This window comes from Vicugna pacos, chromosome 3 (genome assembly GCF_048564905.1).
Source record: "Vicugna pacos chromosome 3, VicPac4, whole genome shotgun sequence".
Lineage (NCBI taxonomy): Eukaryota > Metazoa > Chordata > Mammalia > Artiodactyla > Camelidae > Vicugna > Vicugna pacos.
Window position 1 is genome coordinate 27,791,852 of NC_132989.1, and position 26,241 is coordinate 27,818,092.

The 26,241-nt window shown below is 45.6% G+C and overlaps 1 protein-coding gene and 1 long non-coding RNA gene across 4 annotated transcripts in view; one reads left to right on the forward strand and one right to left on the reverse strand.

Annotated features, from left to right (window-relative positions):
- The window catches only part of FSTL4 (follistatin like 4), a 471,313-nt gene that overhangs the window by 24,468 nt on the left and 420,604 nt on the right, over positions 1 to 26,241 (forward strand). The gene's annotated exons all lie outside the window — the stretch shown is intronic.
- On the reverse strand, positions 13,416 to 13,855 carry LOC140689477 (uncharacterized). Its single transcript, XR_012064466.1, has 2 exons — positions 13,702 to 13,855; positions 13,416 to 13,583 (listed from the first exon to the last, which is right to left on the reverse strand). It is a non-coding gene; the product is annotated as an uncharacterized lncRNA (long non-coding RNA).

Sequence of the window (26,241 nt, forward strand, 5' to 3'; positions counted from 1 at the left end):
CTCCAAGCTCAGGGAGCAGCACGAGGTGGGAGGGAGTCTGACCTGTTCTCTTCTCACACTAGGGAAGACATCAGTCCTTCCCCACTCCCTGCTGGGGCCAGAGCAGCAAAGATCTCATCCTGGAGCACATGGAGCTTGTGCCCCTGCTAGAGAGGTCAGAGCCCTCGTCACTCCCATCAGCCTCTTCCATCAGCATCCTCCACAAGGCTTTCTTTTGTTCATCTTGTCTGTTTTGCATGTAGCCATGGCTCTGGGGACCAGATACAGCTGTGCTACACAAGTCCCCCGCCATCTCTCACCATAGCCGCCTGGGACAGACAAGAGCTTCCTCACCGTCCTTCACAGCCATAGAGGGGTCTTCAGGTAGGACAGATCTGATCATATCACACCCTTGCTCAAATCCTTCAATAGACTCCTACCATCAATGGATGACACCTGCTCTCAGGCCCTGCTGTATACATTCCAGACACCCCGCTCTGCTTCTCCTCAGGGTCTCTGCACATGCCATTTACTCTGCTCGCCCCAACCCCACTCTACCCCTTATGCATCTGGCAAATTCCTTCCCATCCTTCACTTCTGAGCTTAGAAGTCATCTGTTCTAGGAGGCGTCCCATGACTCCTGCTGCAGCCTTCTTCCAGCTCCTGGATCTGCTCCTGCACTCCACTTTGCTGGAGAGGCTTGTTTAGTATTGATTTTCTCCTTCTGGACTGTATATTCCCTGAGATGGAGAACACAGCTGTCTTATTCACAGTGCAGTGTGTCTTCAGGGTCTACACAGCACTGCACACAGCGGGTGTTCAGTGAATGTGTGAGTGGTGAAGTGACAGCTCAGTGGCTGCGGTGGCCGTATCCTGCCTCTTCCCCTCACTGGGATGCTCAGCACAGCCTGTTATCCCTTCATGGGCTCTGACTTCCTATTGACATCAATCATGAAACATCCCATGGACACTATTTCTCTGCTTGTTGAGGGAGTCGGTCTGGGGCTCAGACAGCCCTCCACACATCTACCCCAGCCTCGAGTGTTCAGCCACACTGGGATGGATGTGAGCAGGTTTCAGTGGGAGACTTGGACCTATGGGGAGTTCAGTGGTAGCTCAGCTTCAAATCCTTTCTGGGACAGAGGTGAGGAATTCAGGACTAAGTAGGGAAATGATGAGAGGGGGTCCGTTCCCTCAAGTTCTCAGCTCTGAGCAGCTCAGTCAGAGCTACCTTCATGCTCACAGCTGACTTGGTGGCAAGACAAGGCAGCTGGGCGGGCCATCCATCTGGCGGGAGTCTGCCCTGAGTATTGATAGGGAAGCAGAGCTCAGGGAGAAGACATTAGAGACATTGTTTCCGGAGGCTGCAACAGAGTATATGGCTGGCAATTATCTGTTTCTGATCCATTAAAGAATGCTTTGACATAGGAAATACAGATTAGGAATGAAATTGTAATATAATCAAATTGCGTTTTTATGGAAAGTACTACATTTTTCTCTAAATAAAATTCAGTAACAAAATTTTATTTGCTTTCCCCCCAAAATGCCTTTCCAAATTGATTTTTCAGAGAAATTGTGAAAACCAATGTGGTTCAGGGTAAGAAAGGCCTAAATCAGAGGCCTCTGATCCAAAGCACAGCATGGTTATTATTGGTCATCTCAGGATACCTTGGGCTCAGAGCTTCCCTGATTCCCTTAAACACTCCTAGCCAGTTAGCTCATCTTTCACAGAGCTCTCTGGGAGATGGCTTACATCCTGAGATGCCCCTGCAGGGGTGGAGGAAACGTGACAGCAAAGGATGGCTTGTTCTTTCGGAGTCATCCCACGGTAATGGAGCAGCAGGCAGGTGTTCAGAGGAAAATTATTAGAAGAAGCAGATATGAGGTTTAGAGTTTAGAAACTGCTGGCAAAGAGGATGTGCAAATTACTTTCTCGATGGGCAGAGGTTTGCAGAAAAGGATTTTAAGCTGTCCATGCATAGCCCCAAAACATTCATATGAAAAGTCAAAAATTCAGGGCCAGTGTTTGCCCTGTATTTTTATATTTGCAAACATCTGGATCAACATTGGAATTTGTCATCTACCCAGATGCTTTATATTCCTTGCATGGGGCCAGCCATATGCACACAAACAGGAATTGAAAGATATTTATTCTTTTTATAGTAACTATATAATCAACCATCAGGCTTTCGGTAACTGTAATTAACCATCAGATAGCTATTGATCGCTTATGCTAGGCATATGTAAGGTACAAGAGACGTATGTCATGATCCTTCACTTAAGAAAAGTGGCATCTTATTTGGAGAGACAGACTCAATACACATGGTACACTTGACCCTGGTTCTCCCTCTTGTCCTCACCATGAGATCTTTCCTGGGTGTATGATAGGAACTAGAGAAGCCTGGGCAGCCAGGAAGGCTTCCTGGAGGAGAAGGACTAGATCCATATCTGACATTGTGAATGAAATTTAAGATAATGAATGAAAGGAAGGGTTCCCTTTATGTCAGGGAAAGAAGATGGGCATTTTTTTTAAATTGAAGGATAGTAATTTGATTTACAGTGTTGTGTTTCTGGTGTAGCAGATACACACTGGTATCCACAAAGTAGATAAACAACAGGGTCCTACTGTATAGCACAGGGAACTATATACAGTAGCTTATAGTAACCTATAATGAAAAAGAATTTGAAAAATATGATGGGCATTTTTCATAGCAGGGTATACAGCTGAAGGGGAGGATGAGCTGACTGGTGGAAGGGGAGTGTGAGTGGGGGAGTGAGGACACTGAAACCACCAACATGATTGTGAGTCTGGGCTGAATTTTGGGGAACAAGGAACAAGTATGTAGGGTGGGGCCTGCTGGACAGAGACCTGAACCCCTCTTGAAGAGTTTTCTCTTTATTCAGGGAACTAAAGTTCCAAGTGAGGGGTCAGAGTTTGTGCAGGGGGTCCTTCCTCCCATCTGCACACCCAGCACAACACCGTCTATAGATGGAATAAATCCTACCTTCTTCCGTAGGTACCCACAGCTGTACCTGAATACATGGAGGCTTGTGTGAAAAGATGCAATTTTACTGAAAAGATACTAAATTTGAAGTAGCTGTTTGGCACTGTAGATTGTCTGGAGCAATGTTTCCCCAACTTACAGGATTACTCTCAAGTTTAGTTGTTAGTTTTACTATTAGGAAGAGAACCTCCTGCCCCAGAGGTTGGGCACTACTGCCCTGGGTGGAGTCAGCAAATGGGGTGTTTGGACAAGGGTGAGTACTGGTCCAAGGTGGGCTCTGTGGAGATGGTTCTGGAGCTGAGTCAAGGGCAGTTGGAGAGGTGGGAGAGAAGAGACTGGCTGGCCAGGAGGCCCACTGGGGAGAGAATGGGGTGTGAAGGGCTGGAAAGGTGGGTGTAGAGCAGGGGACAATCCGAAGGACTGTGGGGAGAGGCAGGTAGCAAGGGCATAGCGATCTGCTCAGGGAGACAGGCAAGGACATGGGTGCCCTTTCTCTCCTGAGGAGCGCCGCCTCAGATTAGGGCTCCTGTCACCCTGAGTGGGTGGCTGCCACCCACACCAGGAACTAAAGGACCAAGCAGTGAGAGGGGCCTACGGGGTTTTGTTTTACAGGCTATGAAATTGGATTCCTCCCTGCCCCCCAATCTCAGCAGAGTGCTGGACGCCTGGCTTGGGGTTACAGCTGTTGGCATCAGAGGCCTTGGAGAACAAAACAGAAAGTCTAGGGAATTCAGCAGCTAAGCATGGGTTTCTACCCTGCAGAGCATCAAAACTGTGGGCTCTTCATATTTTCCATCCAAGTCACATGTTTACCGAAGAAGTCAGAGTAATTGAATTTAGGAAAAAATGAGCCCCAAGTCAGGCTTATTTATCCCCCTTGAAGGTTAAATCCAGTTGTCTGGCTTTTGTGTGAGCTCTGTCTACACAATCTTTGTTCTCAGAAAGACTGTGATGAGAAAAGTGGAGAGCAGAGACTATTGTGAAGTAAGTCGTAAAGCATTTTCAAGTCAATGGCAAAGTACAAAAGCCGCCCCCACCCCCCGGCCTTTTTTTTTTCCAGAGAGAACGAGTTGTCCTCAACATCCATCCTCTCTTCTCTAGAACCATCATTCTGCGGTTGGCCCATCGCTCCACTTCCCAGCCCTCCTGCTAGCTGGCTTTGACCAATTCCTAAGTACTGGACTGTGGAAGGTGAGCACGGTGATGTGAGCCACTTCTACAATGTGCCCTTAAACCATGTGCCTTGTATTCTCCCACCATTTTTCCTTCCCATTTTATCTGGAATGCAGGCGTGGTGGGATGAGATGTCCAGGACCCCAGGGAGAAGGCAGCCCCCTCGGGATGGGTGTGGGACTCAGGTAGAAGGAGTCTGGGACCCACCCGCACTGTGGAGTCACTGAGCCAAGTTGTCGTGCACCGGAGAAATAGATCTCTTACTTACCGAAGCTGCTGTTACCTTGGGTCTCTCTTGTCAGCAGTTGATATGGATCCTCATTTATATAATTCTTTCATTTGAAAGCTGAATGTGTACAGTTGGAGAATTAGGAAGATGTATAAACTGTTTAAAGATTTTGGCAGCTCAAAAATATTTGGATTCGCTGTCTTGGGGCATTCCTTCACAAGAGGGAAAAATGAAAGGTTTTCTTAAGACCTGCCAGCTGGTAATGAGTTTGGAAAACTCACTGTCCTGGGAAGCCCCCTTGGCTATTCTCCAGTCTTACTCCAGTTAGCACCACCCTGGCTGAGAAGCTCTTCATCTCTTACTGGATTGAAATGCCAGCTCCAAGAGAACAGGGATTTTTGTTCACTGCATATCCCCACACTACAAAGAACACCTGGCCGATAACAGGTTCTCCATTGATGCTGACTGAATTAGTATACCCAGAGCTCAAACTTTGTCTCCTGGCTTCTGAGCTCACTGCTCTCTTCCTCTGGTCTGGTCTACACATTTTCTTAACCTTGCTACCATGCACATCTTACTACCTAGCCGGCCCCTTGCCCCTGACTGTCATTAGCTCCATGCAGGATGGCATCTACACCCCTTGAGTTACTCCTGGGGTCCCAGTTCCTCCTACATGTGCCCCTGGGCCACGGGCTCAGCCCCTGGTACAACTATCAGCTCCCAGGTCATGGCGCCACTGCCTGTATCCATGTCTTGCTGGTTTTGCTGAGTCTACTTGGAAACTGGTGAGCTTCTCATCCTCCATGGCTCAGCCCTTGCTAGCGTCTACCCACTCTCCACGGTCCTGCAGAGCTGGCCCTCCCTGCCTTGCTGCCCCATAGCACAACTACACTTCCATCTCAGAATTTCCCTCCGTTGAGGTCGGTTCTCTGGAGTCTGTCTATCCATCAGCATGGCTGCCTGAGGACAGAGCCTGGGTTACCTTTATCTTAATTCCTGGCCCCCGGGTCAGAGTGGACATCAATGAGTGTAACAAATACATCAAGCAACTCTGGTTTTGTCCTGTCCTTGTGACCTTGACTAACTCATTTCCCTTATCCTCTGTGTATGAAATGGAGGTAATAATTGTTCTTTTGCCTGTCTCATCTGGCCTTTGTAAGTGTTGAGGAACATGCATGGATAAGTGTCCCCTTCTGCCCAGTGTGGACATACACATCAGTTTTCCAAGCCATGATACTGGGACGGCTTCTGAGTCACATCCAACAGATAAGATCAGTTCTGATACTGAATCAACTGCAGTGGTTTATTCATTTGTCCAAACATTTAAAAAGCACTTACTGTGTGCCAGGCACTGGTTAAATGTTTTACAGTACTATCTCATTTAATCCTATTTGCCACTCTGTGAGGTGAGTGCCTCTCTTATACCCATTTTACACATGGGGAAACTGAGAGGTTGAAAACACTGCGGGAGGGCAAAGTTGGTGAGTGGAAGGACGATGGTCTGAAGGCAGGCAGTCCAGCTCTGCAATCCAGGCTGTCCACCTTTGTACCTGCTATCTTTCCAGAGGGCCAGAGGGCTGGTAGCTCTGTCATGGCAAATGGTCACAATTGCAGTCTTCATTTGGCATCAGAAGAGAAATAGAAATCCCCGAACAGAGTCTCACATTGCTATCTGGTGGGCTCCCTTTAAATGCAGGGTTGGTGATTTCACTGTAATAAATGCAGGTCTCTTAATCAGGTAATCTGACAACCACAACATTTGCCAGGGAAATTATGCCCCTCTAGAAGTGATGGTGGGGAGAATAAGAAAAATAAATGAATCAAGAGTATATCAGAGCTGATAAGCCTCAGGGACATGGCTGGAACACAGTGAGCACTAGCTTTTTAAAAGCAATCGCTGGTAGAGCGATTGGGACTGGTTTCACATACATCCATCACTGGGGAATTGCTGCCAGCCTGCCTCTTGCCAGTGCTGATTATGAGCCCACATCCTCTGGCTCATACCTGGCCAGTTGTTCCACACTTCCATTACTATTATGACTGGCATAGAGTGGATGCCTACCAGGGCTTGGATAATTCCACTGAATCATCTGTGGGTAAAAGAAGAAGAGGACTGAGGCAGTTCCATCCTAGGTCAGGCTTGCTGGAGCACCAGAATACAGCGTGAGCGTTATGGCTTTGCCATGAGGTTGCAGCAGCAAGGAGTAACCCTCCCTTATGTTAGCATAGCATTTCACGCTTTCTGAGTACATGCACTTCTCTTGTTTTATCTGCCACATTTTGCACTCCTGGATTTTTTTTCTTTGTGTAGATGCAGTGTGTACTGGGCCCTTGGTGACCATTACCATTGGTCAGAAGTTTTATTCTTTTAGCTCTCTCTTCCCAACTCAGCCAACCAAGGACCTTGCCCCAGTATGAGCTGCTGTGTTCCTTCTGAGGTGCCATATTGAAAGCCCACAGACTTTGAATTGAATGGGAAAGGGTTAGAGTTTCTTTCGTTTTCTAGCAGAAGAAACTATATACTATCTGGAAAAGTGGTAACCCCATCTCAGGAGAGTCACTGAATCTTTGGGGACACGTTCCTGACACCAGAGAAGCTGTTACTGTTGCCCTTTGAAAATTAGATCTGTGTGTTTCTGTTGCCTCTGGTTGGCTAAACCTTCTAGGACTGGACAGACCCTCTGCACTTGGTCTGGAGTTCAATGCTGGCAACTAACTATTTGTTAGAGAAGAATTTATAGGCTCCTGGAACAGGTCCTCTGGGTATAGACTAAAGCAACGTGGCTGCCATTTAAATCTTGTCACAAATAAGTCTCAATCCCTGAGGCTTCTTTTTGGGAAGAAATAGGGTGCCTAATAAAACAATGAATAATAATTTGGGGATGTTCATTATTTACAGCTGCCCCAGGTCATCCGTAAATTATGCAACCCTCAATTATGCTTGATTTCTTCTTTCCATGGAGCCATCTCTCCAGACTGCCATCACTGTGGGTGATGTCTGTGTACTAGCTAATGCTACCACGAGGACAGCTGCCCATTTCTTGAAATGCTTCAAGTTCCCTGGTTGAATGCTTATGTTCCACAAACTATCTCAGTGATAAGTCCCTAGATACTTGGAGGGAAAGAAAGACCAAGGATTAGGCTTGACAGAGGGTGTGTGTGCCTCTCTCTGCCAAGCATCAAAGAGAGGCTTCGCTGGGTACTCAGGGAGCAGCAGTGGCCTGGGGTGAAGGAGAGGGTCAGTGCCAGCGGTTGCCTCTCTGAGGTGGGGAAGCTCAGGGTGGCTGAGAAGCAACAAGTGAGGGGAGGGTGGTGGGGTTGCATCACCTCCCAGAGGCATGCAGCCAGTTAGTGGAGTTGGGGAGCAACACAACCCGCTCCCCGCCATCCTCGCAGATGCTTTCCCCTCTGCAATTACCCCATGTTGACCAGGAAAGTGGGAGGGGAGAGAGGACAGAGGAGGTGGGGGTGCAGGGCAGCAGCTAGCCAGGCAAGGTGAGCATCCCCTCCTGCCTTTTGCTTACCCGTCACTTTCAGCTCTGCGCTTGGCATGTAACTGAAAACAAGACCTTTCCCTAACGTGGAGTTTAATGATCCCTTTAATGCCCGAGCCCGAGCATCGCTTCTCTCTCTCGCCTGTTCCCTGTCAGCCATGGGGCATTAAACCGGTGATAAAAATGCCTTTTTCGTATGGTCCACAAACTCACCAAGAGGCTCCTGGTAGCAGTATAGCCATCCGGCATGAAATCAAGAGGCAATCACCTCGGATGAGGCGAGATGAGCCTTGTGCAGGAGCAATTAGCGGAGCCTGCGTCCTGGGTCCCGTCCTTCACCATCTCCTTGTGCCCGCACGGTCCACCTGGGCCCCCGCAGGGAGGGCTCCCACCATGGAATCCCACGGCCCAAGTCCAGTTGTAAAGTAGGTGCTTTTCTTTCCCAGTCTGCTTTTAGGGCAGTGAAATGCTTCATCACGTCTTTAATCCAATTGAATACAGCATTCCTGACCCAGATGGCCCCTGGGAACAAATGTCCTTGGTTATGTTTTCAATTCAGAAAATACGAAACCCAGAAGAGAAAAAAAGGAAAGGAATGGCCAGTTATGAATATGCATTAATGTGATGCTGCATTTGGAGCTGGAAGCAGGAATCATTTATTTTAAGTAAATCGGATCTTGATACATGGCCCGTGAACATGCCGACTTCTCTATCACCCAAACATGCTGGGCTTGTTTGATTTATACGGTGTGGCTGAGGTTTCTTCCCCCAATTAAAAATGAACTGAGAAAAATCATTAATTTAACTACTGTATATTAAATTTGCATTAAAATATCCGTTTGTCTATATTTATATGTGAGTTATCAAAAATGTGAGCTCATGAATTCTAATTTCTAAGATCACATGCCAAATATTGAAGATGGATTTTATTTGTTTCTGCAATTAATTCTATGAGAACAAATAGCTCTAATTTAGGGGATAGCAGATGTAACTGTCCGCTGGTGCCCTCCCTGCATAACAAATACAACATTCATCTTTTCTCATTAGGATTTTCCTGTGCCTGGTCTCAAGATATGCACACCTTGGCTCTCTTTCTGCATCTGTGTTTCAACCACTCTCAGCAGACACACCTAGAAAATACTTGGGAAAATATGGACCGTGTCAGATCTCTTTTCTTCTGCTTGTCTCTGATGTGCAGAGTCTTCAGCCACATCCCAAAGGCTCCACAAACATTTTTTCAAAGGATGTCTGGACATTAGCCAGTGGGTGGGGGAGTTGATGGCTTCAACATCAGTATGTAGATGGTAAGGAAGGGAGGCTATCACCCGGCCTCTTTACCCGAGCACCAGGCCCACTACTTAGATTGAGGTCTTTGCTTCTCCTGTTCTCTCTGCAGGAGGCCGCCCTCCCCAACCCACCTCTCCCAGGCTGGGCTATCCATGTGGAGCATTGCAGGTCATGGGACAGTCGTAGCCCATCAGGACACAGCACTTCTCAGTGTGCACAAAGCCCAGGGCTCCAGCCTCATGGCTGCAGTGGCAACTGATGCTGCAGGAGTGGTGTTCTCAGGAATTCTGCCTCAGGGCAGCCAGACACTGTTTGTCATCCCTCAGGTGCCTAGAACAGGCAGCAGATTTACTGTAAAGGCTCTCTTTGGGTAGCCTCATTGCCAGCACTCATGTTAACATGTACTTTGCATCCACTAGGTTGGATGTGGGGCTTATGCCATTTTTAGCCATTAGTCCGAGGCAGTTCCTACCCTCAAGGAGCAAAGCAGGCAATGACATTGCAGTGTGATAGGTGCTGTGATCAGGACCAGACCAGGGGAGCTGGGAGCAAGAAAGGGGAGGACTCTTGTTTCTGCTTGGCAGGCTGCCAGCTGATTGGGTAGCTGAACTTACACTTCCGCCCCTGAAGGGTTTTCACTGCATCAGGAGTCCCTTAGTTCCACTCTGATGGTTGTCATGTCTGTATAGGGGCTGATTCGCCAGATCCTCTTATTTCCGGACAGAGTGCTCTGGGTGGGGCCCTCACTGTGCCAGGATGACTTAGGGCCAGGAGAAACTCTGCCACTTAGGGGTGGGGTCCTTTCCCTGCACCATGAGATGCAGAGAGTCTCACTTGCCCAGTGTGCTCTCTGCAGGCAGGGCTGAGGTCTCTCTTCCACGGACACATGCTGTCATGGGTCCGGTAGTGAGAAGCTGCATTCTCTGTGCTGGGATTTCATTTTCCGAGTGCAGCTTGCTGTTCTCATCCCCTGGGCATTTCCAGGGTAGTCTTGGCCTTAGCCTCTGCTAGGGCCAAAGGACCACTCCTAGGAGTCACTGCTATGCCAGAGGAACTCAAGGCCCAGTCAGGAATGCTGGGTCCCTCGGAGACCAGGCCCACCCTGCTATGGGTGAAACAGATGCTTTTCTAACAGGAGCTTCCAGTGGCTGGAATTTCCTCTGGCCTTGCTCCTCTCCTAGGGAGACTCCCGATTCCTCCATCTGATTAGCAGCATTTCTACAATCACACTTTGTAATTATTAGCCCCAGGAACCTGCAAGTCGAGTACATCACATTATCAATGACAATTGTCGTGTCGAGGTTGTTTTTTTCCCCCTCTTCCCTCAGTCACAGGATGATCAGACAGTCTCCTCTTGATTTTCAAAGAGTACATCACTCCTACATTTGGCTTTAGAATATCTTAACGTATCCGGGAATGAATCACAGACTTCACAGGGCTGCAGCCGAGTCCTTCTAGTGGCTCCAGAGGGAAGCATCTGACTCAGGGCCGTTGGAGTCAGAAAGGGCTGTAACAATCACCTTTTACTTCCCTAAGGGTGGGGAACATGTCGGTGTGAGGTAAAGATTTTCCCTGCTTCACTCACTATTCCCAACCCAAGCCTCACATCATTGGGGGGCAGCTCAAGAAAGCAGAGGGTGGGGTGACCACTTGCTATGGTCTATCTGGGGTCTGCCCTCCCTGGACAGCTAGAAACAAAGCCAGGAGGCCGAGGTGGGGGTGGTGTCAGCCTGCCTGCCTGCCACCTCTCCTTCCACATTTGCCCTGCTCCAGGTGGCTGGTGCTGCGCCACGAACAGAAGTACCAGGAGATAGCCCGTCACACCCACTCAGGTGTGCCTGTGCCATGCTCCCCTCTGCCTTCCCTGCTGCCCCTGCTTCATCCAGACACCCAGGCATCAGCAGAGAGGTCACAGCACCCAATGGGAAGGACTCTGGCTCTCGAGTCCCAGAGGTCTGGGTTCACTTTTGACTCTACCCGTGACCAGCTGCTTTGCTTCAGGCAAGTCATTCCCCTTGCTGAGCTTCAGTTTCCTTACCTGTAAAAGAAGGTGATGAGCAGCATCATTTTGAGGTCACAGGAGGTAATGCGTGTGACTATCAGGACAGGACCTGGAACGCTGTGCATCTCTGCCAGGGGTGGCTGTTGTGATGTCAGCATCTATTCTGCTATAACCAGATTGCTGCACTCCTTTGTGTCCACCCTTCCTCTCTGCCAGAGGTGGGATGGGACGCCTGCAAGGAGGGGCTTTCTCCTGTGGGCTGAGAAGAGGTTCTCGTTTGATGGTTGTGTGCTGAGGACTCACTGGGAATCAAGCTTGGCTGTAATCATGAGGTGTTTCTTGTTCTTAGTGACATCCTGGAGGAGAGGAGACCAGAGTGGAGAGATTTGGTCATCCTCTCAGAAGTGGGTCCTGTGCTATGGGAACCCTGGACAGGGTTGAGAGGAGCCCACAGAAGTCTGCCTGGAGGAGGTGGCATGAGGCAAGGCTGGAAGGATGAGGGCTACCCCTTTTGGGAGGATCTTATGTTTGGGGCTGTACTTGGGGACCCCAAGCTCAGGTGTTGCACACCTGGTAGAAAGCCTTGGTTCACATGTATGCCTCCTCCCTCAGCTGCATGCTTCTGAGGGTGGGGGTGGGAGGGTGAAATAGGGGTGGGGTGGAGTGGGGTAGGGGTACAAAGAGGATGGTGTGCTGTTTGTATATCTCTAGAATCTAGCAGAGGGCCTCAGAGTAGGCCCCAGTAATGTTGAGAAAATGAATGAAAATGTGAATGAATGAATGAATGAATGAATGAGAAGGCATGAAAATTGGGCTATTTTGTGGAATGCAATCTGGGATATGTTGTGTAGACTTTGGGGCATCAGCAAAGGTTTTTGGAAATGATCAGACTTAGCACTTGTGGAATCGAAACAAAAGAAGACAGCTACCTGCCACTCTGACCCCGCAGCTTGTCTCATCGCCATGACTTATGTGAGTTCTATTAAAGTCTTATTCATGATCATACAGGTATCTTACCTACTGGGGTCACCCCAGGGTAGGCTGCTTGGGAGGACAGAGGGAGGAAATACCTGGCTGAAGGGAGAGGGAGGCTAGGGCTCAGGTTGTCACTGTAGTCCAGGGAAGTGGAACTAAGAGGGCAGGCCGGGGGCTATGAGCAGAGAGCTCCTGCAGAGAAGGCCAGCTCCCATCCACTCAGGACCTGAGCAGACATCTGCTCTGCTCATAGTGACCGACATGGCCTTTTTTGCAGGCACTCCCAGAAAGTTTACTTTCAGGAATTCCCATGTGAAGCTTGGGATTAATCCAACCAACTTTCCAGCTTTCTGAGCCTGTATTCAGGAGGTCGTCTCTCAGCTGCCCAAGTGATGGGCTAGTCATTGGAACTTTTCAAGAGTTCGGGTACTGAGGTTGCTTACAAACACCACAAGACCAGCATCTGGTCCTCAGATGCTCGAGGGCGCATGGCTCCCACTGTGCAGGAAGGAGTTGGCATTCTCCTGAGACTGCTATCCTAAGAAAGATGTGCCTGCAGGTGGGCGCTTGGTTGACATCTGAGAACTTGGCTGGTCAGTAGTGCCCTGCACTGATTTGAAACTTCCCCTAAGTGGTATATGTGGCTCACTGTGCCTAGACGGTTTGTACAGTGTGGTTTATGCTGAACAACTGCTTTCCTCCTGGGAGTCTGGGATTTTGGTATGTGCTAGACAGAGGGTGTCTGTGTGACCAGTCCCAATAACAACCTTGGTCTTAATGGGAATGCTTGGGAGAAATGTCTCACCCATGATTCTGCCTTTTTCACACCGAGGGAAGAGTGAGCTCTGTGTGACCCCTCATGGGAGGGAAAGAGCATAAGGCTGCCTGCACATGGGTTCCTCCAGACCCTGTCTGGGTTTTTTGTCCTTATGACCCAGCAGTATATCTTTACCATTTTTCCATAATAACTCTTACCTCTGAGCACGGCTCTATGCTGAGCATCGTAGTGACTCTCTGGATGGGGAGGGCTCTTGGGGATCTCCACCAGACCCCCATCACCAGCTTCTTCTTCTCCCAGGCTACGAGTGCCCAGGGACAAGGAGCATACCCAACACTCATCTCGGTTCTGTCTTCCCTTCACCTGGGCACTTGGTCATCAGCCCATGGCGCTGGATTGGGTCTGATTGCCGCAGGCCAGTTTGATGGTGCCGGGGGGGTGAGGCAGACAAAATTTGCCTCATGGAAAAAAGTCATAATAATCATAGCAGCAATAGTAGCAGCTCTCATTTATTGAATGCTTCTCTGCAGAAAGCACTGAGCCAAGCTCTTGTTCTCTCAACCGCAAAAGGTTAGAGTCCATTCCTCATCCTCATCTCCTGCAACCTTGGAGTGGTATTTGATGAAGTTAATCACAGCTTCCACCAGAGTCCAGTCAGGATCTAGTTAGGGAAACAGAAAGCATACGAGGTGTTGTGCTGGCTTCATTTTTTACTGATTGTAACCACAATACTACCCCATGGGTGGGGAACAGAGGAAAGAGGTTGAAGCTGTCAGGACCTAGCAGCTTGGGGGTAGGGGCGCCTGTGGACTTGAGACTCAGACATCGCAGGGTGGCACTGCTCAGGTGGTGCTGGAATCTACTGCCACTGCCTGGTTGAAGGCCACAGTTGGGGTGAGGCTGATGGGGACAGGAAAGTCCCTCCTCTCTGCTTCTGTCTTCCCTCTAGTGCCTCTCCAGGGAAAACCTAGTGGGAATCCGGGTGGCCAAGGAAAACATCTCAAGTCCTTGTGCTGACATCACAGAGCAGAATATAGAATAGAGGGTTGGGGGCTGAGAGCCAGTAGCTTACTCACTGGCATGGTCTACCCCTTGGGTTGCTCAGCTGCCACATGCTCCCTGCCATGTGCGTCTATGAACTTTCATACAACTTGTGTGTTTTGCAAACAAGGTGCAAATATCCTTTGTACAAACAAAGGTGGTCTTTTCCTAAAAAGGGGAGGCATGACAGCTCAACGGTCACTGTATCTGTACCTGGTGAAGCTAATTATTCTTTTAAGTCAGTTATGGTTACTTAACTATCTGTCATGTAAAGACAAATAAAAAATTTGAAGTTGATCCCCACCAATAATTCCTCAGCTCAAATATGGGAAAGAACAGCATGGGAAGAGGAAATTAGTTGTTATATATGCATATAAACAGGCAGGAAAGAACACAGACAAAGCTGTAGCAGTCTGTGTTTCTGTAACTGGTCACAAGGCTGTAGTTGATATTTACAATTCTTTTCTGTTGCTGCCCTTTCTATGTTCCTTTGCCCTTACCTGGTTGGGGTTTTTAATGCTGGGGTATTCCAAACCTTCATGCTTGAAGGTCTTAATCCGCAATGGTCTTGCCTTTTTTGGTTGCAGTAGTTTTCCATGAACTTGCAGTGGACATGGAAGTACCAAGAAGTGGTCTAGACAATCCCCTGGATTCTAGACAGTACTTCCTGCTCCTTCTGTGCAGCTGCAATGTGATTTTGGGAAGAAGGATTGGTAATCCCAGAACTGTAGTCCTCTGTTAGTTGCAGGAGAAGCCCCCACGGCCAGGGAGCTATCTCAATTTCCAGTTCAGTGGCATCGTTTTTGTGTCTCTAGGTGGAGATTCTTTCCTTAAGTTCCAAGACCTCTGAACCAGCAGAGACCAAAGTCTCTGCAAGGATGGAAAGAAAAATTCTGTGAGTGGGTTATTAGCTGTAATGAGAGGAGAAATTCCCATGTCCACCCCTTGATTCCAGCCCCGTGTTTTCCAGTGTGGGGAAGATAGTAGCATGTGCTGGATGCTGATCCAGAGCATATACTGAATCCTGTAAATCAGGATCCCACCCTTTCTGGATGTGATCATAACTGATGTTATACCTCTTGGTTGCCCATTTTCTGTCCCCACCACCCTAACCCCACCTGGCCACTTCTTCTCAGCCTCCTTTTGCTGGCTCCTCTTCTCACCAGCCTCTAAATATTGACCTATCCAGGCCTTAATCCTTGATTCTGTTTTCTTCTGCATCTATACATCCTCCCCAGGCGATCTCACCTAGTCTTGGGGCTTTGTGTACCTTCTATAGAGTGATGACTCCCAAGTGTGTATCTCCATCCCTGTCTTCTCGCCCTGAAATCTAAACTTATATATCCAACCATCTATTCAATAGCACCACTTGTATGTAAAATAGGCACCTCAAAATGAACATGTCCAATACTGAACTCTTAATTCCCTTCTATGGACACACACACAACCCGCATATTAATACACAGACCTACCCCTCCCCCAGGCATCCCCACGCCACTTACTGGTCCTCACACTCATATGGTTGCTGCTTAGATCTATAATCTTGGAATTATCTTTGCTTTCTTTATTTTTCTTATACTCCATCTCCAAGCCTTCAGCAAATGCCATCATCTTTACCTTCAAAATAAATCCAAAATCTGACTAGTGTTCTACTGATGTTCTACTGCCAACCCCCAAAGCCATCATTATCTTTTGTTTGATTGATCAATTGATTGATTGAGTGATTTCTTCTTTTTAAAATGAAGTATAGTTGACTTACAATATTATATTAGTTTAGGTGTACAACACAGTAATTCTGTATTTTTATAGATTATCTCCATATAAAGTTACTATAAAATAATTGGCTACATGACATCCTTGTGACTTATCTATTTTATACCTAATGGTTTGTACCTCTTAATCCCCCTCACCCACTTTGCCCCTCCTACCCTTCTCCCCTTTGGCAACTACCAGTTCTCTATATCTGTGAGTCTGTTTTTGTTTTGTTATATTTGTTATATATGTTAATTTGTTTTATTTTTTAGATTTCACATATAAGTGATATCATACAGTATTTGTCTTTCTCTATCTGACTTATTTAATTTACCATAATACTCTCAAGGTCCATCCAGGTTATTGCAAATGGATAATTTTCATTATTTTTTATGGCTGAGTAATATTCTATTGTGTATATATAGCACATCATCTTTATCCATTCTTCTGTTACTGGACACTTAAGTTGCTTCCATATCTTAGCTATTGTGAATAGTGCTGCTATGAAAATTGGGGTACATATATCTTTTCAAATTAGTGTTTTTGTTTTCTTTGGATATATACCTAGGCTGGAATTACTGGATCATATTGTTGTATGATCTACTGTTGCTCTGTTCTTAATTTTTGGAGGGATCTTTGTATTCTTCTCTGATGTGGCTGTACCAATTTACATTCCCACCAACAATGTATGAGGGTTCCCTTTTCTCCACATCCTCACCATCACGTATTTCTTGTCTTTTTGACAGTAGCTCTTCTGAAAGGTGTTAGGCAATGCCTCATTGTGATTTTGATTTGCAGTTCCCTGATGACTAGTGATGTTGAGCACCTTTTCATGTGCCTGTTGGCATCTGTATGTCTTTTTTGGAAAAATGTCTATTCAAGTTCTCTGTCCATTTTTTTTAATGGGGTTGTTTTTGTTTTGTTTTTTGATATTGAGTTGTAGGATTTCTGTCTATGTTTTGGATATTAACCCCTTACATGATATACCATTTGCAAATATTTTCTCCCATTCGATAGGTTGTCTTTTCATTTCATTGATAGTTTCCTTCATTGTGCAAAAGCTTTTTAGTTTGATTTTCCCCCATTAGTTTATTTTTGGTTTTGTTTCTTTTGCCTGAGGAGACAGATCCAAAAAAATATTGCTAAGACCAATGCCAAAGAAAATACTGCCTAGGAGTTTTATGGTTTCAGGTCTTACCTTTAGGTCTTTAATCCATTTTGAGTTTATTTTTGTATATGGTGTAAGGAAATGTTCTAATTTGATTCTTTTACATATACCTACACAGTTTTCCCAACACTACTTATTGAAGAGACTGTCTTTTCTTCATTGTATATTCTTGTCTCTTTTATCATAGATTAGTTGACCATGTATGCATGGTTTTATTTCTGGGCTCTCTATTCTTTTACATTGATCTTGTGTCTGTTTTTGTGCTAGTACCATACTGTTTTGATTACTGTACATTTGTAGTATAGTCTGAAGTCAGGGAGTATGATGCCACCAGCTTTGTTCTTTTTTTCTCAAAATTACTTAGGCCACTCAGATTCTTTTGCGGTTCTATACAAATCTTAGGATTACCTGTTCTAGTTCTGTGAAAAATATCATGAGTATTTTGATAGGAATTGCACTGAATATGTAGTCACTTTGAGTAGTATGGACATTTTAATGATATTAATTCTTCCAATCTATAAACATAGGATATCTTTCCATCTATATGTGTCATCTTCAATTTCCTTCTTCAATGTCTTACAGTTTTCAGAGTACAGATCTTTCATCTCCTTGGTTAAATGTATTCCTAGTTATTATTTTTTTTTAGCTGTAATTGTAAAAGCGGTTGTTTTCCTGAGTATTCTTTCTGACAGTTTATTGTTAGTATAGAAATGCAACAGGTTTTGGTATATTAATCTTGTATCCTGCAACTTTACTGAATTCATTTATTAGTTCGAATAGTTTTTTGGTAGATGCTTTAGGACTTTCTATACACAGTATCATGTCATATAGTGACAGTTTTATTTCTTCTGCTCCAATTTAGATGCCTTTTATTTCTTTTTCTTGTCTATTTGCTGTGGGAAGGACTTCCAATACTGTGTTAATTAGAAGAAGAATCCTTGTTTTGTTCTTGATCTTAGAGGATAAGCTTTTAGCTTTTCACTGTTGAGTATGATTTTAGCTGTAGGTTTGTCATAAATGGCCTTTGTTATGTCAAGTTATGTTCCCTCTATGCCAACTTGGTTGAGAATTTTTATCATACATGGATGTTGAATTTTGTCAGATGCTTTTCTGCATCTGTTGAAGTGATCATGTGATTTTTACCCTTCATTTTATTAATGTGGTGTATCACATTGATGGATTTGCTGATATTGAAACATCCTTCTGTCCCTGGAATAAGTCCCACTCGATCATGGCATATGATCCTTTTCATGCATCGTTGCATTTGGTTTGCTAATATTTTGTTGAGGATTTTTGTATCTATGTTCATCAGGGATATTGGCCTGTAATTTTCTTTTATGTACCGTGTTTGTCTGGTTTTGGTATCCAGGTAATGCTGGCCTCATAGAATGAGTTTGGAAGTGTTCCATTCTCTTCAATTTGGAATAGTTTGAGAAGGATAAGTATTAACTCCTCTTTAAATGTTTGGTAGAATTTCCCTGTGAAGCCATCCAGTCCTTGACTTTTGGTTTTTTGGGGAGTTTTTTGATTACTGATTCAATTCCAATGCTAGTAACTGGTCTGTTCATATTGTCTGTTTCTTCTTGATTCAGTCTTGGAAGATTCTATGTTTCTAGGAATTTATCCATTTCTTCTAGGTTGTCAAGTTTGTTGGCATATTTGCTTGTAGTATTCTCTTATGATTGTATTTCTGTGCTATTTCTATTTCATTTCTAATTTTGTTAATTTGGGCCCTATTTGCGTCATTTATTACAATATCCCTCTAACCTGTTTTTCACCTCTGCCTCCCTTGAGTTTGTTCTCAGCACAGTAGCCAGGGTGATCCTTTTACAATATTCTTCGTAGTACTTACCACAACCCAACATAATCTTTGTTCATTTGTTTATTATCTGCTTCCTTGTGTTAAAAATATAAGTGTCATGAGAGTCAGGACTTTATTGGTTTGTTCACTGCTGTATCTATGGCCTCTAGAAAAGCCCCTGGTTTTCAGTGGTTCTTTGTTGAAGGAATAATTCAGTAAACAAAACATCTTACTAAATCCTCACAATAACCCTTTGAGGACATTAAAACTTGGAACAATTAGGTAACTCAACCAAAGTCATTAAGCTATCAAGTGGCACATTTGGGATTTGAATTCTCTTTTGAGTCCAAGGTTGTAGACCTCAGTGCTCTGCTAGACTCTCCCACATATTTGTCTGCTTCCTATGCTCTCAGACCTGAGGAGAATATTTTCTGAGGATCAGAAATGAAGTATGTAAATCTCCATTTATCACACTCTGATCACCAGCAGGATACATTTCCCAAGCCTTTGGTTGGTGTCTGCAGTGGATGGAATCCACTTTGCTCCATAGCTAATGGTCTCTCCACTGTAGATTATTCTGGTTCCTAAGAGGGCCCCTCCTTCTGACGTCAGAGTGGGGTGGAGACCAAGGATGTCATTCATGTGTAGTCTCTGGGCAGCGAGGGTAAAAGGTGTTCCTCATTCCACATCCACGTCACCCATGCAGGGGCCAAATCATAGATAAAACTGCCCAGAGCCCATGGAATTCAGCTAAATGATCTCCAGGACTCAGGACGTTGGTCTCTAGATTTGTATCCTAGGAAAAATGTCTTAGCAGAAGAATTTTTATTTGAGGGGAAAGTAAATGTTTTATGGATTCATGCTGATATGTGTGAGAATGATTCTCTATTTCAGCTTTTAAACAGAAGCACAATTTGACAACTTTGGTTTCAGGTTTACAAGCACTATCTTTTCCGAAGACTAAATTTGTATGAGCACGAATATACTAATGAAACATGACATTTTCCTCTATAAATGCACCTTCTCTGGGGAAGGGTTCTAAAAGAGTTCATAAAACTTCTCGTGGCATTTGGGGAAGCACATCATTATATCTATAGGTGTTTGAAAGCAGAGCTAAAGCCCTCGTGGTGGAAAAGTACTCAGAGTAATTTAAACTATTAACATCAAAAGACTAAACAGAATACAGAATTAGAGAGAAGTACAGGGATACACGCCTTTTTCCCTTGCACTTCCCGATAAGGGACTGGCTTGCAAATGTAAGAAATTTCCATTATGACAATATTCACAATTTAATTTTCAGGCTGACACAAACTTGACTCAATTTTATCCTAAGAAGGCCAGAAGAACAATCTATCTTTTAAACATCTGAGCCTGAAGATTTAGTCAAAATCGGAACCTCATGGTGTTCATGCATCTTCATGTGACAGAAAATTGGCAATATTAACACTAATGTTTTTTGCTGTTCCACTCCAAACTGGTTATTATCCAACTCTTTCTAAGACTGAGGAGAAGGCTTTTCTAAGAAAAAGAAAAATGCAGGGAGAATAGTTTCATTTCAAGGCAGTTTTTGAAGAACTGGAATCTTGAAAGAAGCTAATTAATAAAAAAAATCTTGTTAAAAGCAGGATCACTTTCAGAGAGCTAAGAATACATGGAATTTCAAGTGTTCTTAACAAAAGATATTGTTCGAATTTTTCTCCATCTGAAAGTGGTCGAAGAGTAACTAGAAAAACCCCAGAGGTGGTGTTAGTCCATGGGGTTACAGGAGAGCAAAACAAACAAATAAACGAAAAGCAAAAAAGTAAACCTCATTTTCCCAAACTGATGTTAGTGTTACATTTTTTGAAAAATCCTTAGGATAAGATATTTCTTAGCAAACAGATATGATAAGCAGATACTAATCCCCTCACCCACTATTATGTTTTTCTGTGGAGTCTAAAATGCCTCTGTATCCTCTAGTCTACTAAAAATTCAGCACTCTAATCTGTTCATCCATTTGATGATCCCCCAGTCCCCTGGAGTCTGGCCAGGAGACTGGGGTAGGGAGGGGTTGTGTCTGGAGTGGGAAGTCACCAAGGGCAGAGCTCCAGAGCATCCCAGCTGGTCCCAGGGCCTGTCAGACTCACTGGGGGCTGACTCTGCAGTCCTGGAGGGAGTCTGGACCTGGAGGCCAGACAGCAGGGCTTCCTAGAGCCAAGGCTGTCAGCAGCAAGGGGCAGCTCCTTCCTGCCCCTCTGCTGAGTTGGTCACTGAGAGCTACCCAGGTGAGATTAGGGGGCTTTGCTCACTGAACCTTAAATTTTTGTGTGTTCTTCATTTTTGTGTCAACCCCAGCCAATTTAGGGCGATGGTGATGGGCTTCTTATTCAAACCAGCCTGGAAGGGTTAAATCTCAAGTCCTGAGGCCAGACCTGGCAATGGTCCCTCACTTGATCCACTCTAGCTGTGTCAGTGCCCACGACCCTCTCCTTCCTGCCAACAGGCTTTGCACAGGGCGGGGCCTTGACGACTACCATCTCTAACATTGACACAGCACATCGTCTCACCTGATCCTCAGAAACACTCCTGTGGGTCAATGGCATTGACCTTCTTTAGGTGGAAATTGGGGCCGGGAGGTGAGTGGCTTGCCCGAGGTCCATGACAAGCAGAAGGTCTAGCTTCCTCATACCCTCCGGCCGTGCCTGGGTTGCAATGAATGGGTGGGTGGTTTTAGAATCAGTGACTCCTACTCACTCTGTCATGCTGAGATTGGGTGACATTGGCAACAAATATCACTTTTTAAAAGCGTCAATTTAAAAACACTCTCCCCACATTTTAAATTATTCCATGTTCCCATTTCTGTTCCAAGCTCTTTCTCACATTAGACCCTTTGTGCAAGCTGTTCCTTCTGCACAAATGCTTTTCCTTTAGAACTCGTGCAAAGGAACCACTTATCTTTCACGTCTCCACTTAAATGTCATTTCTTGGAGAGGCCTTCATGGGCCCCGCAACCTAACCCCTCCCCCAGACACTACCACATCACTGTTTCATTTTCTTTATAGAACAAATCATAATCTGATTTTTTTAACCTTTTTTTTTAAATAGAGGTACTGGGAATTGATCCCAGGACCTTGTGCATGCTAAGCATGTGCTCTACTACCTCCCACCCCTACAACCTGATTTTTAAGTTTACTGCCTCACTGTCTGCGTCAGCACTAGAGTGCAGTCTCCAGACTTATTCCCTGCAGTGAGCCCAGTACCTAGACTAGTGCCTGAAACATAGCTTGAACTCAATAAATGTGCAGTGAATGGATTTCTTGGCTAAATTAATGAATATGTGATTATAATGAGAAATCTGCCAGCTTATGTTGAGAAGAGTATTTAATTTTCTACCCTGATACCTATGAGCAGGTTCTCTTTTTCTTTACCCGCACAACTCATGTGATTTTGCTCTAATTGAATTCAATTTGCATTTATTGAGCACCTACTGTGTGCCAGGCGTGGCATTCTGACATAACCATCTGTGATTTCAGGCAGCAGAACAAGAAAGATCTCTGCTATTTCATGTTCATGTGTGCAGTTTTTATTATACCCCCCTGCCCCTGGATGTCTCCTTGATCTTTCCTGCTTCATTCTCTGTGATTGGTCAAGGTTCCTTTTGTCTTAATGGGGCCTGAATCAATAAAATTTTGCTTTCCTTATTTATTACAGTATGCAGAGAACCTTCCCCTCTTCTGGGTACTTTGTGTGAAGCGTGGATCCTCAGGCTGACCAGTAGTAGTAGAAATGATAACCCTACAACCCCCCTGTACCTGCAGGCCAGGATTGCGGTGACCTCCAGCATTAAGAAGATAGTCAAAAGCTTTGAAGTGGGTGGGGGAAAAAATCTCATGGAGGGGCAAGTTATTATCCAAGTGATGCGTTTTACTTAGTGGGAAGGCAGAAGAGCCCTCAGTATCAAGATCGTTGTGTGTGATAGAAGTTAGCAGGATAGAAGCAATGGTCCACAGACAGCAATGTGCAAGCCCTTCACTCACTGAGGGAGACTGATGTCCCCGCAGACAATGTAGCCTCCTGGAGTCTCCTGTAGGCCACCACCAGTCCTACAGTGGGGTCTCTGTTGTTGCTGTAGCCCTGCCTTGTCCTGTAATTACTGTTATAGTGAGTACAAATGTTTAATAATGTTCCTAAGGCTGCTCATTATTGAGGCAAAACCAGTAAGAATTGCACTGTAGAAAAATTATAGTCAAAAAACACACAGATAAGTAAGTCCTGGCGCTAAGAGGAACTTGGAGGGCTTCAATCTTGCTCATCCTGTTTTTTTTGTTGCCTTTGTCTCTCTAATATAGCCCTTATCAAACTTGGCTTTGCATTAAGGCTCCTTTTACTTAAATCTTTCTCCTTTACTAGGTTTTTGAGTCCCAGGAGGCAGAGAGGATGTTTTATTTATTTCCATAAATATGTCCATAGCTCTGTGCACATAATAAGCCCCAGATAAGCATTTGTTAATTTGCATAGAATTAAAGTTTGGTATCTGGAAAAGTCACCTAAATTGGAGAGTTCAAAGTGGAGGCAGATGAGTTGAATTTGAATCCACAGTGGCCAGTGGACATCCTGAGATGTCAGATTGAGGATGTGAATTGATTACTCAGCTGATACTGGTTATTTTTGTTGACAAAGTTGGAGTGACAGGAGTGCTGAGAAGCCATCCTAGTTTGAGGGGAGGAAGATCGGCAGTGAGAATCAGCCGGGGTGGTGGAGCCTGGAGGAGGCGCCCCTTCCACGGGAGGGCCCCCCGCTGGCCCTGTCTGGGGCTGCACCTGTTCCAGGTGACTTCCTAGGCTCCTAATCCACAGAGAGAAGGCTGGAGTTGCCTCATGTATGCTCATGACTACCCTACTGTGCCTGCTTTGAGTCGATTCTTCAGGGACCTTCGATGGGAGGCAGCAGCCAGCTCTCTCCTGAGCCCCACAGCGCAGCTCCGGAGGGACCTCAGCCCCACAATCCCTAGATGCCTGCTCTGCCTTCTCTTCTAGAAATGTTTTCTTCTAGAAATTTTGTAGCTTTAGATTTTACATGAGGTTTTATGATCCTTTTGGCTTATTTTTTTGTATGGTACAAGGTATGGATCAAAGTTCTTTTTGCTTTTATTTGTTGATTGGTTTAATATGAATACGTAATTGTTCCAGTCCATTTGCAGAAAGACTACCTTTTAACCAGGGATTTGCCTTTGCACCTTTGTCAAAAACCAGCTCACTGGTGAGATTGCTTCTGTACTGGCAGAGTAAGGGCCTAGAAAACCTACTCCTTTATAAAGGTGAAGAATACTGATAAAAGTTGTCAAGATTAAGTTTTTCAGAACTTTAGAAAGTAAGCAAAGGCTTGCAACAATATGAGGAATGTTTATTAAAGAGAAACAGCAGAATCTTAGTAAAAATCAAACTCTCTTGCATTTAACTCACTCTGTCCCCACCCCCTTTTCCTATCCCATCCTTCTGGGAGCAGGACCTAGGCTGCAGCTCAAACGACTGGGAGCCCAAGATGGAGAAGGGTGTGGTTGGCATAGGAGAGCACACAGGTCCTCAGTAGTGTGGGCATTTCAGGAGCTGTGCTTGTGGCTGGACACAGGAGCTGTGTGGGAGTGTGGTGGAGACTCCTGAGAATGGGCCGCACCCAGACCTTGTGCAACTCTGTATACCAGGCCAGGATGTGGGCCTTTTCCTTGAGGTTGCTGGGGAGCTATTGATGACTTTTAAACTGAGAAAGCAGAGAAGCTCAGCCTAGCACTTCAGAAGTCCCTCTAGTTGCGCTGGGGAGATAAGTGTGGAGCATAGAATGAGTGGGGCTGTAGTCCAGGAACAAACTCACCTTCCCTGAGACTCATTGTTGAAGGAAGAGGCACTGGGACCCTCAGAATTATTGCTTCAGCTGGGGCTTATCTCCTCTGGACTTGCCTTGTCAGCAAAGCGTGAGTGTGGATATCTGAGATCATATCATAAAAGGATCCTTTACTTGTTCCAGAGGCTCAGTAGGAACCTGACTGAAGGGAGGCAGGGGGCCTAGTGAGTCTTCAGATGTGCCCTGACTGGTACTGTCAGGTGGAGATGCTCAGAGGTCAGGGCACACCCCAGCCCTTCCTAACCCAGACCATGGCAGGACTGTTTCCGGGCTGAAGGCTATCCTGCTGCACACCTCCTGGCATCTCTCCTGTATTCTTTACAGAAGGCATTGTCCTCCCGAGCACTTTTGTTTTCAGCAGGAACAGGTCAGTGTGTAGACGCACTCACAGAGGACAAGCCTCCCAGGGTGCCAGGTGGCCGCCTGGAGCCCCACTTCCCATGCTCAGTCTTTGCTTTGGGGCTCTCATCTGCTCTACCCACTTGCCAGGAAGATCTGGGTCCCATTTGTTGGCACCCCCCACTTACAGGAAAGTGTATTTAAAGAAGGAATCCGGAAAGGGTCAGCTGTCTGCAGCCCTAGTAGGTAACCTCAGGCTGGTGAAGAAGTGATTTGGGAAAGAAGGGTTTTCTGGTGCTCTTTAAATCCTATCAGTGAGGCAGCCAATTATGCCACCTATGTGAGTGTCTAATTATTAAACTATCCTGAATTATGATGCTAATGGCAAATTTGCTAAATGGCAATGAATTTTTAATATCATAATTCACCTTTTCCTCCTCATCAGATTCATTTTCTTCCTAATGTCACTTCTTAAGAGCAAAGGAAACTTGGAAACATTCCTTACCCTTTCTGCTTGTGACATATTTAGTTAGATTTCATCCCATCTTGGAACTTTTCCGGACTTGTTAAAAGCAGCATGCCCCATGGGTCCTGCTCATTTATTTTAGTGATGACTTACCCCGCCCCTAAGAATCACTCCTCCTCAGGCAGCTTTACCTCCGGCTTGATGAGGCCATGAGGCAGCACATCCAGGACCCAGCAGAACTGGTGAGGTCACCCAAGAGGGGCCTGAGCATCCCCAGGCCTGGCCAGTCTTTGGCTACTGATGAGATCTTGTTAGCAGCATAACTCGAATGCCAGATTGTCTTGTGAGTCCCCAGCTGCTTGGGCCCTCAGCCCTTCTTAAATGTTTTGGAAGTTCCCTGGGAGTGTCTCTTGGGCTCACAGACTAGTTTGTTCCTGCAGCTTACTGAGCCTGGAGGAGGTGGAGCTATGTGATACCTGTGGTGGAAGGGAAAAGGTGCTTCTCACCTCTTTGTGCACCTGTCTGCAGGTATACTAGCATTTAGTGAAACAAATCCGCATTTTTACTTATAACCCTCCTCTGACCAGATGAATTTGTTGGAGAAAGTCTGATCTACTCACATCCATGTGGCCCTCTTCAGAATCACCCCTACCCTCTGACCCTTCAGTTCTGTCTTCTGGCATGATGACTTCTGGGGATACCTCAGATGTGACGGACTTGTGCAGACCCCCACCCCAGTTCATCGAGGTGCCTACGGTGACTGACCCAGTGGGCCCAGCTAAGAAATTCCAGCGTGAAGCCTATGAGTACATTCTGATGTTGAAAATGATCTTTAAATTTCACTTACAAGCTTAGCACCTGCTGGTCCTGTCACA